Here is a 6490-nt window from a genome sequence, read left to right on the forward strand (position 1 = left end):
GTGGCTGCACACCATCTGAGGTCTCCGCGCCAACGCGCCTTTTCACCTTCGCGCCCTGACGCCTATGCGCCCTGTCGCCTAAGCGCCCACGAGCTCCTTCTCCTACGCGCCATTGTTCGCCCAAGCACCAACGCGCGCCCTCTCCCACGCACCAACGCGCACCCTCGCCTACGCGCCATCGCTCGCCTGCGCGCCAACACTCGCCTGCTTGCCATTGCTCGCCCGCGCGCGCCCTTGCCATCGCCCGCGCGCGCCCTTGCCATCGCCCGCGTGCGCCCTCGCCATCGCCCGCATACGCCCTCGCCATCGCCCACGCGCGCGCGAGCAATCGCCCGCTCCTGACCTAGGCAATAGCCTATCGCGCGAACGCCAGTGTGATGCCCAGCGCGATGCCCAGCGCGATTCACAGCGCGTTCCCACACGAGATCCTGCAGTACAACGCGCAGTCAGGTCGTCCTCATCGCGTCCCCCCCCCCCCCATAAGTGCAGGACAGCACGCTCAACGGAGGGAGGGAAATCTCCGGACAGGTCCAGGAACATTTCTTCCATAGCTTCTTCCTTTCAGGCAGACCCTTTTGTAGTTTCCACTCCTAGGGATCTTACGATCCCTTTCCCTCCAGAGGGTGACAGAGACAGCGCTGCTGTCAGTCGGCAGCCCTGGTTTGGGCCCTTGATCAGAGCGGTTGCGCAGGCTTTCAAGCCTGCTTTCTCTGAACTAGGCCTCAAATCAGCGGCAATCTCGGCCCCCATGAAGAGGAAGAGAGGAGTGGACGACGTGGTAACTTCTCCAAGGGTGAAACTGGCTCCTCTGAAGTCGTCGAGGAAGGCTCCCTCCCCTTCCCAGACTTTCTCTCCATCCCCTGTGGATGAGGATTTTCCGTCCTCAAGGGATTCACGTGAGGTGAAGCGTTCTCCCATCACACCAATGGGAGAAACCCCACCTCGCACTGAGAAGTCTCCTCGGGTGGAGGTGGAGAAGAGCCCCCCACCATCTTTGTTGGAATCCTGCATCCCTCCCAGGAGGGAGTCAAAGGACTCCAAGACGATTCCGAAATCTTCTTCGAGGATCAGACCATAGCCAGCTAAGCCCGCGGAGAACATCCACGAGTCCCCCCAAGAAGAGCCTTTGGAGACTGGAGACCTTGCTGCTAGTCCATCAGGAGGAGAGCCGTAAGAGTCGGAGCATGCCTTCTGGCAAGTTCTGACTCTGATGAGGAACCTTAACGGATTCTCGGATCCAGAGATTCCACGGTCGAGAGCCAGCCCCTCCAGCCGTTCCAGTGCCAGAAAAAAACTCCTCCCACCTCCTCGTGTCCAAAAGAAGAGGTACTTTGAGATCATGGAAGAGTCCTGTTTAGCTCTTCCCCTCCACCACTTGGTGGAAGAGCTTTCCAGGGGAGTCCCTCTCGAGAGACTCTCCAACCGGCCAGTGTCGTTCTCGGCCTCGGAGATCCTCTGCCAGGAGAAGGTGGCGAAGTGCGCCATGCAGGCAACTTTGTGGCTGGATATCTGGCTAGGGTCTCTTGGCATCCTGATACGATCCGAAGACTTGTCTAAGGAGAGTACCAGGAAGCCCTTGGAGACCTTCCTTCTTTCAGGCACTCGTACCATTGAGTTTCTGGCCCACCAAGTCTCGAACTTGTAGGCTAATACTATCCTGAAACACCGAGATACGGTGTCTGAAAGATTTAACTCGAAGGTCCCCAACACCGAGGTCAGTAAGCTCAGACATTCCTCCCTTTTGGGGAGTAGTCTGTTTGAGCCGAAAGATGTAGAGCAAGCGGCTGAGAGGTGGAAGGAGTCCAACCAGGACTCCCTCCTCCAGAGGGCTTTAACATCAAAGCCCTATAAGCCTCCAGCACCTCAACAACCTCACCCTGCAGAGACGACGAAGCCGGCAGTAGCAGCAAAGGCAACGGTGTCCAAACAGCCCTTTCCTGTCAAAGACAGGAAAGGCAAGAAGTCCTCCAGGGGAGGTAAAAATCCTAGGGGGAGTGGCCGAAGCCGCAAACGCTAGGATTGGCAATTCCCCTGCACGTCCACCAGTGGGGGGATGCCTTCAAAGTTGCGCGGACAGGTGGCAGCAACTCGGGGCCGATTCCTGGACGGTCTCCATGATCAGCCAAGGATATCGCGTCCCGTTCATAACATCTCTACCTCCCCTGACAGCGAATCCTGTGTCGTTGACCTTTCTTGCCATGGGATCGGCAAGAGGGCAAGCCCTTTGGGCAGAAGTCGAGACCATGTTGAAGAAGGGCGCTCTCCAAGAGGTCGTTGACGGGTCCCCAGTCTTCTACAGTCGACTTTTTCTTGTAAAGAAGGCGTCTGGAGGCTGGAGACCAGTCATCGACCTCTAAGCTCTGAACAGGTTTGTCAAGCAGACCCCGTTCAGCATGGAGACGGCAGACACGGTGATACTCGCAGTGAGACCGCGAGACTTCATGTGCACACTGGATCTGAGGGACGCGTACTTCCAGATCCCAATCCATCCGTCTTCAAGGAAGTACTTAAGATACAGCCTAGACAACAAGATCTACCAGTTCAAGGTGCTGTGTTTCGGTCTCTCCACAGCACCTCAGGTTTTCACCAGAGTGTTCACCCTGATATCTTCATGGGCACACAGGATCGGCATCCATCTCCTCCGTTATCTGGACGACTGGCTGATCCTAGCAGACTCGGAGTCAACCCTTCTTCGACACCAAGACAAACTTCTGTGGATTTGCCAAGATCTAGGGATCATGGTAAATCTCGAGAAGTCTTCTCCGCTTCCTACCCAAAGACTGGTACAGTATATCTAGGCATGATATTGGACACCAATCTCCACAAAGCCTTCCCATCAGACGACAGGATAGCAAGGCTGAGGAAGGTCGCAAGCCCTTTCCTCAGTCGAGACGAACTCCCAGCCCAGTCGTGGTTACGTCTCCTCGGCCATCTCTCAACCTTGGCCCGTCTAGTTCCCAACGGTCGTCTCAGAATGAGATCTCTGCAATGGCGACAAGATTCCCCAGACGTCTTGATCCCTATGGGTCTCGTGGAACGGACGGACCTTCAGTGGTGGGTGGCAGACGAGAACCTACGAAAGGGAGTGGATCTTCTCGTCGTCCCCCCGGATTTGATGCTGTTTTCGGACGCCTCAAAGAAAGGGTGGGGAGCCCACGTTCTGAACCACAGGACCTCAGGCCTGTGGTCAGAATCAGAAAAGTGCCTCCATATAAATCTGCTAGAAATGAAGGGCGTTTTTCTGGCCCTTCAACAGTTCCAAGAGCACCTGGCGGGTCACTCTGTGGTGGTGATGAGCGACAACACCACAGTAGTGGCTTACATCAACAAGCAGGGAGGTACCTTTTAAGAACAGCTATCCCATCTTGCAGTAGAGATACTGAGATGGACCGAAGTCCACTCGATTCCACTATCGGATCGCTTCATTCTGAGCAAAAGGAATGTGCTCGCCGAGAGTCTGAGCAGAGCGTCTCAGATAGTGAGTACCGAGTGGTCTTTGGATCGTCAAGTACCCAATAAAGTCCTGACTTTGTGGGGTTCCCTGACTGTGGATCTGTTCGCGACAGCGTTGAACTTCAAATTGCCGCTGTACTGCTCCCCTGTCCCAGACCCCAAGGTTCTCTGGCAAGATGCTTTCCAACAACGGTGGGACAACATCGACGTATACGCCTTTCCCCCATTCTGTCTGATGAGGAGGGTACTCAACAAGACCAGAATATCGGTCAACCTCTCGATGACTCTCATAGCTCGACTGTGGCATCACGCGGAATGGTTCCCGGACCTTCTGCAACTCCTTACGAAGCCTCCGAGAGAACTTCCTCCGCGACACGAGCTACTCAAACAACCACACGCCAACATCTTTCACAAAGCCGTAGCTTCGCTTCGGCTTCACGCCTGGAGACTATCCAGCATCTCCTCGCAGAGAGAGGATTTTCGCAACAAGTTGCGGAAAGGATGTCTGGACACCTGCGAAAGTCATCCGCAGGGGTCTACCAGGCAAAGTGGAGAGTTTTCTGTGGTTGGTGTCTTGGAAGGGGTATCTCTCCACTCGATGCCACTATTCCAGCAATAGCAGAGTTCTTTGTGTACTTGCGAGAAGAAATGCGCCTTTCAGTCTCGGCAGTGAAAGGCTATCACTCAGCCTTAAGTCTAGCCTTCAGGCTCAAAGGAGTGGACATTTCTTCATCGCTGGAACTTTCCCTACTCATACGTAGGTATGTACTTACCTGCCCTCAGTCGGAAGTGAGACCTCCTCCATGGAACGTGGTTCGAGTTCTCAGGTCTCTTAAGAGACCTCCCTACGAACCATTACGCCAGGCTTCAGATCGCCACCTGACTTGGAAGACGGTGTTCCTACTAGCTTTGGCGTCAGCCAAGCGAGTTAGTGAACTTCATGGTCTCTCATATGACATCGCCCATTCAAGGGGATGGGGGGAGGTAACGTTCAACTTCGTCCCTGAGTTTATTGCTAAGACTCAGAATCCGGGAGTGCCGGACCCTCGGTTCGACTCCTTCCGGATTTTGAGTCTTCGTTCTGTAACAGATGACCCAGACCTTCTCCTACTGTGCCCAGTAAGGAGTCTGAGGCTATATCTGAAAAGAACAGCTGCAGTTCGTCCCCAAGTGCAGGCATTGTTTGTTAGCACTGGGAGATCGAAGAGGAGGGTTACCAAGAACACCACCTCAGCATGGATTCGAAAGGCAATCCATCTGTCCCTCAATCTTGACCCTCCTCCATCACGTCGCCCTAGAGCTCATGATGTCAGGGTCCCTGGCCTTCAAGAAGAACTTCTCAGTGACGCAGGTTCTAACGACCTTCACAGCCCACTACCTGCAAGACGTGACACACAGGAGGCTCGATACGTTCTCTATCGGCCCTGTGGTGGCTGCACAACAGCTGGTTTAATGGACGAGTGGCAGAGGGTTGAGGGCACTGTTACCCGGTTTTAGTCTGCATGAAAGAAAAGGTATGTCTGGCCCTTATTCTTTTCTTCATCCTCCCCTCTCTTGGGGAAAGCAGCATCCTGGGTTCTCTGCACAGCTGACCTCAAACCACTGCAGGTAAACCTTGTTCCCTTGTGTTCCTAGCATTAAGTTAATACTGTCGCGTCCCCATATCCTGACGAGGTGGTATTGGGAGAGTCCTAGCCTAAAGTTTCCATCTAAAGAACTTCAGGTCAACTTCCTAGGACGAGTCACACATATTCCTTCACACACAGCATATGTAGGCCGCAGCCCTTGCATAGCAAGGTGCGAGCGAAGTGCAGGGACTCTTTATTGTTGAGTGCTGACATACTCAGATAATGTATGGCTGGGACTCATTCCACCCTTCCTAAGGGTTGAGTCACTCACTTTAAATAGCGTGGTTTGTATTTCAGTTACGGAACAAATGACAAATTCGAAGATAATTTGTATTTTTCCTAACTATACAAACCTTAGCTATTTAATCAAACTTGCCCGACAGCCCTGTCTCCCATGAAGTCCTACCTCTAAGCAAAGTGAACTTACCACACAGGTGTGTGAGGGGGGAGGGTAGCAAACTACCCTCCCTACCCGCCGCTGACTAGCGGTGGGGTAGTAAACCCTCGTTAAAATTCTAATGGCTCGTCCTTCCAGCTACGCCGAAAGTAATTACCCACTTTAAATAGCTAAGGTTTGTATAGTTATGAAAAATACAAATTATCTCCGAATTTGTCATATTGAAGGAATTCTATTCTTTCAATATAGGATTGGTCTCAACAAAAGATTGTACAAAGATACACAAGGTATGTTGAAAAATAACTACTGTATAATAAATACTATAGTTTTCTGTCTGCAGTATATACTATACTGCAAATATACTGGCTACTGTATAATCATATACTGTAGTTCATCCGGCATGTTGCCGGCACGGCCAGCACCTGGCGACACAGTCCGACCGGCATGTCACCGGCTGAACTAGAAATTAGGAAAGACACATACTTGTGTATCCCTCCCAGCCAATTGCTGTGAAACCCCCCCCCCCCCCCCCCCCCCCCGCACACTTATTAAGACTATAGAGTTTCTTGATCGGGGAAAACTCAAAAGAGATGGGTTCTAACCTCTAGGGATAGAAAAGTGTACAACTACTGACCCCTCTAAACTATTTAATATTGTAGGGTATGTTATTAACTTATTTATAATCAGAGTATTGAAGGAATTTTATTCTTTCAATATAGGATTGGTCTCAGCAAAAGACTGTGCAAGGATACACAAAATATGTTGGAAAATATCTACTGTATAATATATACAATAGTTTTCTATCTGCAGTATATACTACTGTATACTGCAAATATACTGGCTACTGTATAATCATATACTGTAGTTCAGCCGGCATGTTTCCGGCAGGGCTATCACCTGGCGGCACAGTCCGGCCGGCGACATGCCGGCTGGGTAGTACCAGGTGGTACTGGTCCAGTCGGCATGGCGCCGAACGTGTAAGTACCTGACTGCACCGGCCCAGCCGCTGGGT

The sequence above is a fragment of the Palaemon carinicauda genome, chromosome 13, assembly GCF_036898095.1.
Source record: "Palaemon carinicauda isolate YSFRI2023 chromosome 13, ASM3689809v2, whole genome shotgun sequence".
Taxonomy (NCBI): Eukaryota; Metazoa; Arthropoda; class Malacostraca; order Decapoda; family Palaemonidae; genus Palaemon; species Palaemon carinicauda.